This window comes from Athene cunicularia, assembly GCF_003259725.1.
Source record: "Athene cunicularia isolate RWA chromosome 3 unlocalized genomic scaffold, athCun1 chr3_part1, whole genome shotgun sequence".
Classification (NCBI taxonomy): domain Eukaryota; kingdom Metazoa; phylum Chordata; class Aves; order Strigiformes; family Strigidae; genus Athene; species Athene cunicularia.
Genome location: NW_020799097.1, coordinates 5,738,296 through 5,755,730, shown reverse-complemented (window position 1 = coordinate 5,755,730; position 17,435 = coordinate 5,738,296). Strand labels below are relative to the sequence as shown.

Genomic DNA, 17,435 nt, shown 5'->3' with positions numbered 1-17,435 from the left:
CCAAGATTTTTTTTTTTTTTTTTTTTTATCCTGTATTCATGGTATGTGGCTCCTTTTTGTGTGCTTTGGATAAAAAAATGTGAAGAGCAGAAATGTTTATTATTTTCAAGTATTGCTACTTCATTTATTCAAACAGTATTCAATGTAGTTTATTATTGCTTGTTCCACATGTAGCACAAAAGAAGGATTTATTTAATGACTATATTGATTAAAAATAAGATTTCTTGGAAGAATGAATGAATGTCTAAAATTGGTGATTATCAATTAAATGTCAATACTGCACGTTGTTTCCACACAAAATTATTTTAAATTTCTGTTGAACATTGTGTCTAAAAAGGAACTGCAAAACTGCATGTTTTCAGATTCTGTCTTTCTGCTAAGAAGTGATTAATTGCAACATTGACATGGAGTTTGGTGGAACTGTACTAGTTTTAATCTTTTTAGTAAATTTTTTAGTGGCTTTGTAATAGCCTCAGTGTCTCGGTAGCTTTACAAAATGTTGTGGGATATAAAGAAGAGATCCTTTTACAAGATAGCAGCTAAATAAAAGATGAGAAGTTACGGGTACAAGTAGTTTATTTTCACATTAGAGCAAAGTTACTTGTGAGATCTTCCAAAGGGTCTTGGTGAAGTGAGAAAGCTTGCTAATGGCAAGAGTACTGAAATCAAATGCTGATTCTGTAAAGCCACTCAAGGATTTCACAGGACTGACTGGGTGCTAAAATAGGTGAATTCCATTGTTGATAAACCCGAAGTCATGTGCCATGAAGTCTGTGCTGTTTATTTTCATAGAAAGAGAGATGTGAGATTCACGATGGATTGCTCTCACAGCTTAGCAGTTGTAGCTTAGTAGTTGTCAAAAATTGATTAAAATTGGAATTAAGAGTGTATGAGAAAAAGAGGGTCCCTAGTAGCTCTGTTGCTGTGCTTACCCTATTATCAAAGCAGTATTCTAGAATTAGAAAATAATTGAATGAATTCTGTACAAGGAGAAACTAAATTGGCAGGGTGCTAAAGCCTGGAAAGAGACAACTGGGAGGGGAATGTGATAGAAATCTAGAATTATGAGCAATGTGGAGAAAGTGAATGGGAACAATTATTTCCCTTTTTCATAACAAAAACTCGGGGCACCTAATTAAATTATCAGATGGCAGGCTCAAAATGAACACAAGGAAGTAGTTTTTTAACAGTGCGTAATTAAACTGTTGAATGCATAAATTCATTGCCACAAGGTACTGTAGAAGCCAAAAAATATAGTAGCTTAAATAAGAGAAGATCGTGGAGGTGAAGTTTATCTATAGCTATAAACCACAGTTGTCTAGTCATAACCTTAGGCTAAACTTTAGGTCTGTGGGAGAGAAAACCAAGTAGGGGCTTTCCCTAAGAATTCAGTACTGGCCTTTATAGAGAGTACTTGATCTCTGTGTAGTTCCCTGTTCTGAAGGTTTTGTGTATGAGTAGGCTGATAACAGTATCTAGATTATAGTGCTACGTACTGTGTAATAGTGTATTACTATGGGGGGGAAAAAAAGTCACCAAATCTTCAAAGATTTGGTGTTAGTGTATAAATGAATAACCGGTGTAAAATCCGGATGCAAAAACTTCAGAACTTTAATTGCTTATGCAGATAAGTAGGCTGTACTTCTGCAGAAGCATTTTCAAATGCATATCTCACTAGTATTAATTTGATTTGTCATCTAAACATTAATATTTTGCTGTGAATTGTTAAAACCATAAGGTATTTTCCATTTTTGTTTTTATCAGGGTAGTCAATCTGAGGTTTTTCATATTTACACAACCACCACCGCAGCCTCCCACCCCCATTATTTTGTTAACACTTCTAAGCCTGGTTCTTTGAATGATGACATTTTGTGCTCCAGTTGTTGATCATCTTAATGATTTTTACCTTGTTCTGGACGAATTGGCTTATTGAAATCTATATGACTACCCTCAATAGCTGTATCATAAAAGTGAGGCTTCAAATAGGAAAGGGATTACTGCTTAAAAAACTCTGAAAAATGCTGGTTTTAATAATCTGCACCTTAATATTCTAGTCCTTTTCTGAAGGAAATAGCCCCATTGAAAGCTATGTGAATACCCATGGTATTAAGACTACTAAAATTCTATTATTTTATCTAAAATGACTGACTCTTGGGAGAGATTCACTTGTGTATTTACTATTATCCTACTTTATTTCTTAAAAGCGTGCTTTGATGAAACCCTTTGGGCATAAATTTGGTTCCATTTTATTCTTTGGTATGACAAAATGAAGCCTTAAGGTGTGCTTAACAATAAAAAAGCTCTAGTAAAGGTTCAAAATATAACATTGTAGATGACAGTTTATAATAACTCTTAACATAATAGACAGGCAAAATATACTGAAACCGTAATGTGTGTATCTGTTATTAAACACTTGAGATTTATTTTTTTTTTTTTAATTTCAGTTTTGAATCCAGCATTTATCATCTTGGATTTCAAGCACGCTTTTATATATGCCTGAGGGTGAACTTTATACATCTTTTTATAGATTAGAAACACAAAATGTTATCACACTGCCATCTGGACTGATTTATCCTTATATCGTCACAGATTTATGATGATTATATTCAAACACTTAATGTTTTCTTTTTCAAACATTTCAACACAGTGGACTAGTAAATCAAAACTTCCTTTAGAAAGATTGATTGGTGCAAATGTATCTAATCACATCCGAAGTATATTCAGAACTCTATTCCAAAGCGTTGATGCCATGTTTTTGGATTACAGAGGGACCACACATATTGTAAGTGGTTCTTTAATGGTTGCATAAAACTCAGTTCTGTTTTCACTGATTCCTGATTATTTCCAGAGGTAGTAGGTAAAAGTTTCTAACTTCCTCTTCCTCTTTCTCATCCATTAAAGAGTTTTGTGAGGTAGCAGTTTTGTGGCCTGACTGTTGATTTCTGCATTGCTGTGTGATTATTTAAAAGCCTATGCCTCTATCAGTGTGATAATAAAGTAATTGAGCTGCTTTTCCTATCGATATTTTTTTGGAGTGTCTGTAGTAACACATGCTTAACTGTAGACTTCTTTATTTCCCCTCCCACCCCAAAAAACTTTTTAAGGTATCCCATTGATTTTTTTTTTAATGTTTGGTTTTGTTATTTGGGCGTTGTTGTGTTGGGTTTTTTTTGTTTGTTTGTTTGTTTTTTTCCTAAGTGCCACTAAAAATTCAGCTCAGCAATTGTCAAATGTATTTTTTTCAACTTTGAGAAATGACTTTGCAGGGCTGGATGCCGAGATGAAATTTTCATTTTATGACAACCTTTTGGGGAATGGCCTATGCAGTGTAGATGCACGCTTATTTGTATATTCAGCAACAGTGGGCTAGCATTTCAGTGTAGCTGAGGATGACATTTGAGGTGAAATTATTCTCTTTTTCTTGTTCAAAAGGAAATAAAACCCCACATTTATTTCAACGCATAGACTTTATGGACCTTTTAAATGTCTGACATTACTGGTAATAGTGTAAGACTAAAAAAACCCAGTCAACCACTCCCAAATGCAACCCTCTCAAGTATCAAATTCATTTTGATTTTGTTAAATACCATTACATTTTTTAATTTGCTTAATTGTTGTAGGAGAGTGACTATTTTGAAAGCATGTAAAATTAACAACACTGTACCTGGATGTACTTGCTGTTCTCTGGAAAAATCTGGAATATGGGTTTAGCAAATCAAATAACACAATATGGGGACATGTGTGGCATCAGGACTAGTTTCAAATAAGTATCCTGCAAATATAGATATGGTGTGTTTTGGTGTGGTTTTTTTTTTTTGGTCAGTAGTAGCAAGAGAATAGCTTTGTTGAAGAGTAAACAAAGTGTTTAATCAGGAGGCATTTATGGCTTGTTATAACAAACTCATATTGAGTCTCTTTTTCATGTATTTCAGTATGTTGCCTATAGCAGTGGCCAGAATTGGTTACTTAAAGTATAAGAATTCTGAAAAGAGGACAGCTGTGCAATAGTCTGCTCATATGGAGGGGAAAAAAACCCACCCAAGCATCAGTGATCTGAATTTCTCAAATGCAAGTGTATTTAATAAATTATATATAACAGGAATTTTGGGATTCTTTAGTTCAACTTTAACGTGAGGTATTATGTATTACAGCCATCATGACATATTTTAGGGAAGGATAAAAGAAACTTTGCGGTAGATGTGTGGGATGATCAGCTTTTCAAGAAGGTCTCATTGTAAAATTTGAAACCTCAGATCATGAGGTTTGTATTTCTTTCAAAACATGTTTGAATACTAGCTCCTCAGGATCCAAGACATGTATGAGCAGTAATGGATAATTGTTGTCCATATAAGCATTCAGTTATAAAATCATTGAACAAATTACTCAATGAACTTTTTTTTTTTTTTTTGGTATTTGAGTCCTTTTCTCTTGTCCAGAAGCTCTAGCTCTAGTCTTTACTGCTTTGATTTGGCAAGGGAACTGCATCACTGCTGATTTAAGGCTCTTTTATAAAAATAGACTGCCGTGTAAAGAAAACTTCTGCATCACTATTACCCCTTTGCTCACTGGCCCTTTTCAGCAAAATCTGACAAAATTAAGAGGGATGGGGGTGGTAGATGGCTGGATGGTGCAGTTGTGCATAAGCCTTGTTTCTTAACACTACAAGCAGTGCTGGAGAGGGATACTGAGAGGTTGGTGAGTTCATCTTTCCTTTTAAAATAGCAACTGTACTTACTTTTGGTGGATATTACACTCATAAGGCAGGTCACTGGAAGTTTTAGAGCGTCCCATTTAGTCTTCTCTAAGGCTGCCCTTTGCTTATCTTTCTGTCTTGCTAACTTGTCCTCAGCATCAGCTACAAATGACTTGTACAATATAAGTACATTGTGTGGGAATAGAATTTCTTTCAATTAGTGTGTAATTCTAGAAGGAAGTGAACATTTCTGTTCTTTGGAACTCAGCAGAGGGAGTGAATTGGCTCCATGAAGTCTTCCTTTTTTTTAATCAGGGCCATGACATACAGGTGATATGTGACAATACAGTATCTCATGGTTTTAATGGTATCATCAAAGGATTCTGCATGAACAGAAGGAATTGTTCAGTGACCCTTTTCCTGTTGACTTATGGCATTTACATTTCATGTTGGTTGAATGATTCAGTGTTTTACCCACCATACAGGTAAACAATCTCAATTGTTTCAGATTGATATCGACAAATGAGAGATTTGTTTTGAAGTCCTATTCTGTTTTCAGTGATTAAAAATATCCACGGATTAACAGATTTGGTTGTGGATTCCAACAGAAACATCTTTTCCGTAAGAGCAGGACTGAGCTCCTTGAGGATTGAGGACAATCTTTCCAGTGGATGAAGAGAAAGATTTCATGTTTTCTCCTCCAAATCCCCTAGGGTTGCATAGTTATAAAAATTCTGGGGCAGTTCTAGTTCCAATACCTTTTGGGTCTGTTGGTGAGGACTTCTTTGACTGCCTTTAGGTCCCAGGAAAGTGTACATCTGAACTTTGCTAGCCCTTATTACAGTATCCTCTGGAGAGAGGATGGGTCTAGTTGAAGTGCATGGCCCTCCTTGGTGGGAAACCTGTCACTGGTGGCAGAAACTTCTGTTGTGACTCTTAAGTCGCTTTTCTATTAATTTCTCAGACTAACCAGGCATGAGTCTTCTCTTCCTGTTGATTTATGGCTAAATAGTTGTTGCAAGAGGGATTCTTTTCATTAGCTTCACATCTGCACTGTCAGCATATGCACCTGAGAGAGTAAGCATAAACGTTCTCCAACTATCCAGCAGAGAAAAATAAGCAATTTTAGTTAGTGGTTCACTTGACAATAAGCGTCTAAAATCAACCAGATGAATCATAACACGTTTCTCTCCACTGCCTTTGAAGGAAGCATAGGCTGACTCAGATGTGGAAATTTGGTCCCCCTCAGAAACTTCACCCACAGGTAAGTACTTCATACTCTCAAAATGATGGAGATCAAGGCTGTGAAGTGCAGTCCGTTACCTTGATGTTACTGTCAGAATCTTTGCCGTAAATGTGTGCTGCTGTAGTGGTTGTGTAGTGTATGCCACTGGGACAGGTCTTTAAAGTACTCTTACATTGTTTCATGGTTTAAAATAGTGGTGTTGGCATCAAAGCTTCTCTTCTAGGCTATGTAGCTGAACCTAAATCTCAGATATGTTTTTTTGCTTCTTTTTAAATATGCTGACTTGTTTTTTCTTAGAGTATAACCACTTCGTTATATTTTACTTAAAATTGACTGTATACTTATGTTACAATTCTATAGGATATTTGTATCATTACACTTCTCAGATAAGTATAGCTAAGAATTTTTGATATTATTAGGGCAAGCTTTGTCATCTTTTTCCTTCAGTAATTAAAAAACCCAACACTACCAATCTGTCAGTCCTAAAGTCTTACCAGTATTCATTGCATTTCATCTTTGAATCAGATCATGTGTTCACTTTTGTAAATCAGCATCTTTGCTTGTGGAAACAATTCAGTGAGGCTTGGCTAGGATATGATAATTTCCTGTAGGTATTACATTTGCAAGCGTAGCCCATCAAAGAGACTCTTGCCCCAATAGAGAAACTACACCTGACTTCAGCAATTTAAACTGCTTTACTGGAACTTCTAATTTTGGGATCAGACCATAGATTCTTTGAAATCTTTGGAGGATCTAATATTAGTGACTGCAGCTGCAATTTAACTTAGTCTCTGAGCTCAAGGAAATAACTTACCTTTCCTCTTAAACCTATCCTCTCTTTCTGACTGTGGATGGTATGTTCCCTGTTTCCCAAGCTTGTGATTTAGATGTCATCTTCAATTTCTCCAAGATTTACCTCAGAGCAATTATGGCATATCTTGCTCTTAAACAATGTGAAAGATAACAGTATTTCTTAAAACTTCTAAGTCAAAGTTTAATACTGTGTGATTTATTTTAATTAACTCTGAAAGAAGTAGTTGGATTTTTTTTCTTTGGCACATGAACTCCTTTGGAAATGTGTTTGCACACATTCTTTTTACTCCGAGATTGAGGCATTGAAGTAATCTCTGATAATAGCCATACAGACAAATAAGAATAGCATATAAAATAAAATGCATAATCTAAATTAATTTCTATGGATGGATAATACTTAAAATGAAAAATTGTTTTGGTGCAGGTGTCTGTTTTTTCTGACTATTTCAAGTTGACTTTCATTTGCATTGAGTTATGTGGATAGTCCAACCAAAATGCCACCAAAATGGTGAATATATTTTCACCACCCTACTTGTGTTTGTGTTGATTTTAGAAAGTTAATTTCTTCTGGGAAAAATGAAATAGTTGATCTTAAACATTTTATCATTTCAGGTTGAACTAAATAATACAAGAAAATTTTAGCTCTAGGCTTTGAAGAATATTGTTGAAAACTGGGAAATTCATATAGTAAATTTAAGCAACAGAGTTGCATTCTGTTTAATGGAAAGGCTGTGTTGAGTCATTCTCAAGCTGAGAGCAATCACTAGAGTCTGTGCTGCTTAAAAGGACTTGATTTTTTTATTTTTTTATATTTTTTCCTAAAGAGGAGGTTCATGTGGACTGAATTCCCTTTTACAAAATGGGCATGTTTCCCAGGGAAAACATGATACTTCTTCACTAATCAGGATGGAGCCTTATCCTGCAATGGGACCTACATTTTGGTCTTTTCGCCACATCATTGCTGTTTTCTACATGGACAAAAATAGATATAGAGTAAACCAACCCAAAAAGTCAATTATAGGGTTTTATAGTGATGTACTGTGAAAAATTTGGTCATGTTTTTCATTATACAGAATGTTCTTTCCGAAGACATAAACAGAAAAAAGCACATATGTTTGATTTTAAAAATAACTTTGCTTAGCTGTTTAAAAATGCTGGAGACATTTTGGATAGTTCTAAATGATCAGCATCATAATTATATGATAAAACTTCTGTGTAAAGACCTATCTGGTTTACAATTATTTAACTGTTGGGATTTTGGGGTTCGAGATGTATACTTTGAAAAATTTCTCATACATATCTGAAAAGTCTGAGTTATTCATCTTCCTCTCCTCTCTAATCAGGAAGTAACTGTTAAATCTGTGATGTCAGTTTAGGGGGAATGATTTAATTTAAAAAGTATTAACATATGAAATAAATATTGGAATGAATGAAAACAGTTTGGTTCACTGACATCTAAACCAGTGATTATCCTGGGATAACATAGCGTAGGAGGGATGCTGAAGTAATAACTACAATTACATTATCAAACCAATAAAAATTAATATATAATAGAATTATAAACAAAAGCCGCACTTTTCAGTTGTGAGTGCCTGAAGTTTGATAGATAAATCCATATTCGGACATGTACAGAAATGCAGCAAGACTTTCATAGGTATGGAGCTCAGGCACTTCACACTGTTTTCATGGTAAATTGCATATGCTCAGCACTTTTGCAAATGAGTTCAAATTAATTTAGGTTTCTCAATATGGATACTAATATTTGAAAACTGAGAAAAATATAAAGATGCTAAAATTTATACAAATGAGCATAAGTACTTTTTGAAGAATAAATGCTGGGTTTTTTAGATAATCTAATTCAATTTGTTAGATTTAATTCTTGCTAGATTTAGTTCATGCCTGATCCAGTTCCCACTAAATTTAGTGGGAACTTTTGAAACCTTTATTTATATGTTTATCACTAACATGTTTTCTGACTAAATTTGCATTTTGTTTGTGTTGTTACTGACACTGAAATTAAGTAAGCAGTAGATTACTTAGATTTATATGAAAATACCCTTAATCTTATTCTTTAAAGAAAAAATAATTCATAAAGATTGCTATTCCTTGAGTTTACCTACACCAAAATTATCAAACGTATAATGTAGTAATAGACATACTACTAAGTTTGTTACTATTTTTTTTATTTCTAAGCAGTCTGTTTCCAGTCTACAAGCAATCTATGTTTCCAGTACAGTGACCCCAGTCAAAGAGTACCTTTGTACATCAGCAGTTTTTGTTGCTTGTGTGGTGTCCTCCTATTTCTCTTCATTGTCAGTCTGCATCATCTTTCTTTATTTCTCCACAGAAAGCAGCCCTTACCACTACCTTTTCATTTAGTTGCTGTATTTATGAGGTGTTCCCTTTGCATGTTCTGGGTAATCCAATATATATTTCCTCCTTCTTATTTCCTCTGTACAACTTGATTTCCCGAAGAAATACCATATTTCACTTCCTTGAACTCTAGTATTTCATTCACTCTAAATGTCTTCTAATTAATCCATGGATCTCTCAGGCTTCTCCTTATGCTCTAACTCAGTCAATGGACATGTCTTCATTTATGCATTTGAAGGGCAAAAGCGTATTTTAGCTTATCTGGACTAACCTATTATATCAGTCATCCCTGTTTAAAAAGTACTTCCACCAAAAATGTTAATGAAACCTTTCTTCCAAAATGTAATCCAGGTTGGATTTAAAACATGAATAGATAATGAATTTGCCATGTCTCTTGGTATTCTGTTTAATTAATTAATGAATCACTTAATTAACACATAGTTATTGTATTAAATCACATCTGAGTGTTTTTGGTGTTGATTTTCAGTCACTTTGGCTGTCTCCACTCTTTCATGCACCTTCCTCCAGGAAGTATACTTTAATTAGGATATTGAGTCACTGCTTGATGTTTTCTTTTGCTAAGATAGACAAGTTGCATTCTCTGTCTTTTGCTGTATTTTCTAGAAATAACTTGTTTCTCTTATTTTTTAAAGCTGAATCCTGGGACAAGGCACATGATTTTAATACCTGTACCACAAATGGGGCATAGAGAGGTGAAATAACTTTCCACTTTTACGTCCAGTGATCTCCTTAAACATTTTAAATGTATTATTATAGTGGCTGCTCCTGTTAAATTGAATGTCTGCTCTAAATCTTAATGTCTTTTCAGTGTTTTCTTCTAGAGTGTTGTTCTCTTTGCAGGTATGGTGTGTATTTTTCTCTGAAATACATAGCTTTACTTTGAGATCTATATCAAATTTTGTTTTGTTTGAATGGACTCTGTTTTCTGTGTAATCTACATCACGTTAAATAACTTCACTCTCTTGTACTGGAAGGTGCTGGGATGGCATCCTGTCGTGGGGGCAACATGGACTGTGGGGAAGGTTGGGGTGTGAGCAGCTGTGTGGATGCTTAGCTGCTGGCTGGGGTCAACCCACCACATCTTCAGATTTTCCAGTCTCCCAACTTATGACCCTTGACGAAGGTTGAAGTAGGTGCATAAACTTACACAGATGAAGCAAAGTGAGGGAAAGGATACAGGACAGGGGAAATTGATGGAAGAATTGAAAAATAGAAGAGAAGTCAGGATGGAAGGAAAGAGATGTGGATAAAATGTGAAGGGAAAAGGAGAAGTTAAAAAAGGAGGGGTGGAAAAGGGATCTCTAAGAACAGCCAAACTTATCTCATTCCTTAGCAAAAAAAAGACCAGAATGTGGTAAGGAGGTCTCAGTTGCAGTGTTCCTTGAAACTCTAATGTGACCAGAGATATTAAAAAAAAAAAAAAAAAGGGGTGTGGGTTTGTTTTTTTTTTTAAATCTGGGTTAAGTTTTCTCAGAAGAACTGCATAAGAAGTCCTTGGGGTCAAGGTGGTGCAGGAATTCTAAAGACAAAATAATTTATTCTGATGTATGCCCATATAGGTCGCTTCTGGGCTTAATGGAATCAAATTGTGGTTACAATAAAGGGAACTTTGTTTACATTCTCTGGATCCATTTTATGTAGTTAAATCTAAGTAATGTTTCTTTTATAGGGATCATCACATACTTTAAACCAGGGCCCAGCAACGGAATGCAACAAAAAAAAAAGTGTGACTAAAGTATCTATGAAAATCACTGTTAAGTCTACACTCAGCTCTTCTACATTTCCATAAAACTTAGTTTTAATCACAGTTGTATTCACTAAAACTATAAGTTAGTCTGGAAACCTGCTTTAATACCAAACTTTCTTTCATGAAAAGAAAACATTTTCAGATTTCTGATTGTGGAGAATGTCAACATATCTTTTTTTTGTTTGTTTTTGTTCATGTGAATGAATGCATTTCTTGGTCACCAGAAAGTTTCAGATAGTGTACAGCGTGGAATGACTTTAAATTATTCTATTTGTATTTTGTACAAGCAAGAGTATGCATTCTGATGCTACATTTGAGTGGATGATGTGTTACAAGTTGTGTAAAGATGATTACACTTGTTTCTATCTCTCTGAAATATTTTCTTGTTAGCATCATGAGAGGTGGTGTTTATAGGTAGAAATTGTCTTGGTGTGCAAATGAATTTTAGAATGACACGTGATTTCATGTGCTCACGTTTTTGTGTAAAGGCCTGTAATGACTAACATTAATGGAATGTCAGAATAAAAACAAGGTGTAAACCACACTTTTAGAGAAGATCTTTTGGGGTGGCCTCTTGCTGTAAGAAAGTGTTTGTTGTAGAGAAAAAACACTTGAAGGGTAAAATATGACTCTCTAAGTATAGCTTTCTCCTGTCTGCTACTGGAAAGTGCTTTCTCTTTCCTGAGCAACATAATCTTCAGGCATCATCTCCTCCAATATTTTGAGTGCCAGCTTCTTTTTTCTTACTTTGAAATTCCTCTATAGTGCCACAATTAAATCATTCTGTCATTTGTTTTCTAGTTTGGGTAATTCTTGGCTTTGTAAGTAGATAGTGTGTATGAGCACCACCAGCCTTGTTTTATTCTAGCACTTTAGATTGGTGATTATGGACCAGAACACAGTTATTTGGATCTGTGAAGAACAAAACTACATCCTGTTACTGTCTAAAAGTAAGATAAGGTAGAAGAGGTAGGTCTGGATAAGTGAACTCAGATAAAACAATCCATACCTCTGCTTTTTGCTCTCTATGACAGAGAGGAGGAATCCTCTAGTAGATCATTCATATAGCCTATCCTAGGAGAAAGTGAATCTTGAGTTGCTTATTTTTCTCTGCTGAGTGTAGGACAATTAATGTAAATACAGGTATCTAACGTTAATCTACCAAAGTTTGGGCAGGTGAACCAAAACATTTAAATAAATGAACAGAGAGTAATGCCTGCCCCTCCCTTAATGTTGGGAGTTCTGTTATTGGATCTCTCTTCTCTGCCTAGCCGCTGACTTTTTTGTTTTAACCTATAGAATGACTTAATTTTATTTGGGTATTCTACCTCTTTAAGATGTGGTATTTAACTGAGCTTGTGGTTTGCAAGTCATTAAGGAGAGGCTGGCAGATAGACCATATGATAATTTAAACATGTTTATCATCTGTTTTCTTAGAAAACTAGGCTGAAGATGTTAAAGGTGTAGATCAGTGCTAATCTTGAGTCTGAATGTAGGAGCAAGTTGTAGACCAATCTGGAGAGCACTAAAGTTTTGGAAATAACAATGTAATAGGTAGTCAGAAATTCTCAGAAGAGTGTGGGGAAGGAGATAAGAGATTCATCTTCCTCTTATCCAGTGATCAGCAGCCTGATCCCTGAAACATACACCTTTCTGTGGGTAGCTGCATTGGTTAAGTACCATCAAACTGTGGAGAGAACTGTTTGTGAAGTGGGATCGCTTTGGAATGGTCCTTGAGTTACAACTTAATTTTTCCCTGATGACAAACTAAAAATCTGTTGAGATCAATTTTGCCATGATGTTGCTGTTCATCTTCTTTTAAGAACAGCGTGTATAACCATTTTGTGGAAGGAATTCTTTGCTGCTGGTAAACTTTCAGTATGTGAAAATTAAATTATGAAGGGATTGGAAGAGAATTAAATTGGTGTACGGATAGAAATTTGCTGTTTTTTTAAATGATTTAAAGTTTCAGAGTACTCATCTGTCACTCAGTCTGTTTGCCAGTGAATGACCTTACGCTTGCTAAGGAACTGGCCCATAAATAGTACTAAGGGAACAATAATTATGTTACCTTTTGGTAGTAGCATCTAATACTCAAATATGTGTTAACACTTGTTTTGAATAAAACTGAGATAGCATTTGAGGTGAATAAATAGAATAACTTTTTGGATATTGTAAAGAAATGATCTACTGAATGAGATTTGCATACAGGAATGGAAGAGAAGAATTAAAAATGTGCTAAGACTTTTCAGAATGAAGACCTTTGATATTTTAGAAGAGACAGACCAAGAGAAAATTAATCCTATTATTTCTCCATACTTAATACCTTTTTATCTCTTCTAATTCGTACACTTTCATACTTCTGTGTGCCTGATGAATGTATTCAAAAGTTCATTCACTTAGGGAATGATCTGGTTTGCTTGAACATGTGTCTGGGCAATGGCCTTGACCCTATTATTTCCCAAGGACTAGCCAGTCTTTGTTTTCCATGGAGGGCTGAAACAAAATCTCTACACAATCATTTGTCTTCAAAAATACAAGCAGGCTTTCTGGAGATGTTGGTTTTTGGAATGGTTTTGCAGTTTTCCAAAGATTCTGTCATTTAGCTCTGAATGAAACAGAGAAAAGGGTACATGATTCTGTTTATACCAAATTTGTGTTCTTCCTGCAATATTGTGTGAAGTGCGGGTTAATTGAGAGCCAAGCTGTTGGGTGCCAGTTGTTGACCACTAACTTTGTAGCATACTCGTTATGGAAAAATACATGCTTGAGGGAGGGAGGAAAACCTGGAAAAAGGAGATACTTAGGTCTCAACAGGTTGAGGCAAAAAGTATTTAATTCCTTTTATGCCTTTAGCTTTCCTTCCTTTTTTTTTTTTTTTTTTTTTCTTTTCATAAACCAGTCACATTATTTCTTTACTGTTATGATGTTGCTAAAATGTTAACTATAATAATTCCATAGTAAAAATTACAAAATTTGTACACATGATATCTGTATCCTTGGACCAAAGCAACCAATGCATTAGTAATTTTAGAACAGGTACACCTATTGGCACATGCAATGAATTCTGAGTGCAAAATTTGGCAAGAAAAAAAAAATTGTAAGTTATGTAAAGAACGGTATAAACTGCTGAGATTTATATTTGACAGTTAAGTACATACCAAGAAATACTTTTTAACCTTTCATGTTTTAAGACCACTAGGCTAAGAAAAAGGAGTATGGTTTTCCCTTTAAAGCAACTGTATCTTTGTATTTTGTCCCAATACGGTACTATTAGTTGATGTTAATATTTTTCCTTCTGGTTTTCTGAATTCATAGGTGAAACTTTTTGGATTAACTGTTGCCCTAAGACCTTCTGAAAGTTTATGGTGGTAGTCACTGCTAATTTAACGAAGGCAGTATTAAATATTTATATTTATCCTGAAGAGCTTTTGATCATAGCTCCATCCCACTTCATCTCAGAAGCCAGCATTTTTCTCACGTCTGTATCAACAGTCCCAACTTCTTAGAAGCTGGAGATCATAAATAAGTATTTAAAGATATCTTAAATCTATTTCGTTCCACAGATTCCTCTCTATTACCTTCCTCCATGCCACACACATACATGCAAAGGCAGAGCTTGGTGGCCCCATAAAAACTCAATATTGACCCTAAGGCCCTCCAAAAATCTGCTTTGAAATCTCAGTTTTATTTTCTTCAAGTTTTTAATGGTTAAAGTTCATGTGCACAAGTATTTAAAAGGTGTAGATCAGCACCTTATTTGTAGTGTTATTTAAAGTCCTTGCATTCTCAAATCTGCTCTTGAGGTTTTTTTTTAAATTGGGTTAATTATAGTGGGATTTTTTTTTTTTTAATCGAAAAGTATTTCTTTGTCCTTATACCTAAATCTTGAAAATTCCCAGGAGAGAAATTTTCACATTCTGGAGTTTAGGACAGAGTTTTGCAAGACGCCTGCTGTGTTTGGCTATTTCCATCTTAATAAGAAGGGCTTTATGTCTACTAAACCACTATTTCTACGTTTTTATGGAATTGGGCAGTGCCCAGTTCCATAAAAAGCCATTGTACCATAGCTGTAGCAGCAGCATTTCTGTAGATCAGCTACGTGAAGCAGTCTGTAGTCATTTGTAAAAAGTAAAATTATAGAAACTTCAGGAAAAATAGCTTTTCTTAGAATTGAAGAAAAACTGCAATTGGTTAGGTTTGTCTATGTGATTTACCTGGAGTATTTTTTTTAATATTCACAGTCAGTCGGGCATCTGACAGAATGAGAAGATGAGAAGAAAAATTGCCTATTTGGGACTGTGAATTACTTCAGTATTTTCTGAATGACAACTGAGATGCTTTGAAATATATTTGTATTTAGTGTAAACGATTGCTTTATGGTCAGCATAGCATCTTGTAGGCTTAAGGTTGTTGTTTTTTTTTTTTTTTCTTTCTGTAGGTTATGATTTTAATTTAATAGTTTGTGTTTATAATCTTTTTATCCTGAAAATTTCTTTATTTACTTAAGTGATAACAAAGATTTTTGTGATGCTATTTCAGTGCTGGGAGGTGGTAGTCAGGAAGAATTTGGTAGTTTAGTAGCCCCTTTAGCACCTATCACATCTCAAAATTCTTCAGTCCTTTTAAAAAGTTGAACTCAGTAGCATAGATAGCTACCAGTATTGCTAATATTATAAGGATGGTTGTGTGCTTGACTTCCAGCAATACTGAAGATATTTTAAACTCATATAATTAAATAGTAATTTCTCTCTCAATAGTCCCTAAAGTTTTCCGAGGTGGTTAGGACTTCCTGATAGAAAGTACAGGGGTTAATAAGAAAAAAAAAAAGTGATCTTAACACAAGTGATGTTTCTTCTTCAGCAGTTTTGTGTTCACTTTGTAGTGCATAGAAGAACATCAGCCTATGGGCAGAAGCTTGTCATGTATCGGTACAGTGGTTTTAAAAATATAACAAAAATGAGTCTGTTAAAACCAATCTGTTCTTTTGCAGGATTTTTGTACATAACGTGTAATTTTGCAAGAATGAAATTCTTGTAAAATCCATTTTATAGAAGTTGGTTTCCTTTAGAAATGTTTTTGATCTGGTTTTATAAATGGTGTTAAGTATAAATGCAACATGTGTGGTACTGAAACACACTCATGAAAGTTACAGACTCGGTTTTTAAGCACTATTTGAATACTGTTATGAATCCTCCCTGTGAATTTATCTGCAAATTTGTAGTGAAGTATGACATCATATTTTCCTATAAATTCAGAGTGGCTGTATATAGGATTTTCAGTGTCTTGTTTGTATCCTTGTATTAGAAGTTACACCACTGATCAAACCATATATCTTGTGGTAAGACTTGAGCAGGAGCTGTGCTTTAAAGGAGCTGTGAACTGGGCTATAAGTCTCCATATGATCACACACAGCTTAGGCATATTCTAGTGTGTTGATTTACTTGCCATCTGTTTTACAGTAAGCTAGATACCTGAGCTCTAAGCAGAAATTGCAAAATTGGGCAGAGTGGGTGAGTATCAGGAACCAAACATATATTTGTTAAAGCTAGTTTGCTTTCTTAACTTCATCATATTTTTTTCTATTGAATTCTGTGAATTTTAATTTTTTAAGGTCATAGTTTCAGGATGTTTAAAATGCTGTTTACTGGAAGAATTTTTAAATAACAAAATAAACTAATTTTTCATGTCTTGACTGTCAGTGTGGCCTTTTTTACTAAAAAAGGCTGATATCAAATATCAATTTATTGTTAAAAAAATAAATTAATTCCAACATGCAGTTGATAAAAGACATATAAGTTAATTTTTTCTTTCCACTTCCTGAAATGGTATCAGACATACTAGCTATAGCAGTTAGCCCTGGGAAACTGTTTTTGCTGAGATACTCTGTAGGGTTGTGGGGGTTTTTGTAAACTCACAATCCTCTGATCATGACTATTTTCTCAATTTAGATTAGATGGAATATGTTTTTTAATAATGTGTGTTTTCTGAAATCTGAAGGTATTTTTCTGCATATAACACAATGTAGCCATGCCAGTGTTCTTAAAGGATCCTGCCGAATTTAAGAAATCGGAGGGCATGTAATAAACTTTGTTTATCATGATGAATTTACTATTTTTATCAACTTAAATATTATTTACTTATTGTAAATGTTGGAGGAAAATTCAGTGATGATAAGAGGACAGCTTCTATGTACCATCAGACATAATACATCATTTAGACTGGTACTGACACATTCCTACATTTCTATGTTCATCGGTACTTGTGACTTTTGAGAATGCTGCTGTTTTAAAAAGACATATTCTGTGCAAAGTGATTTCAGATTTTGTGGATCTAAGGTGAGCTAACAACAAATATACTGTATTTTTTTCCTCTCTCTATGTCATAGGTAGTTGATAAATATCAGTGCTAATCAATGGAATTAAAGCATTAGGAGAAAATCAGAGTACTCTTTAGATATGTGAAAGGTATATTTCTTACTGCATGACACTTACTGCAGGTATATACAAGTACGTGGCCTAATAGGCTTTTCTTGGGGATAA

At 34.5% G+C, this 17,435-nt stretch overlaps 1 protein-coding gene across 9 annotated transcripts in view; it reads left to right on the top strand.

The window, feature by feature from the left end:
- The window catches only part of SUPT3H (SPT3 homolog, SAGA and STAGA complex component), a 276,805-nt gene that overhangs the window by 57,234 nt on the left and 202,136 nt on the right, over positions 1–17,435 (top strand). Inside the window, exon 1 of one of the 9 annotated variants that reach the window (XM_026845239.1) lies at positions 5,900–5,957. The exons of the other annotated variants lie outside the window; for them this stretch is intronic. The gene's annotated coding sequence lies outside the window, so the exon portion shown is untranslated. Of the gene's footprint in view, positions 1–5,899; positions 5,958–17,435 lie in introns of those variants that run through there. 9 annotated transcript variants of the gene reach the window in all.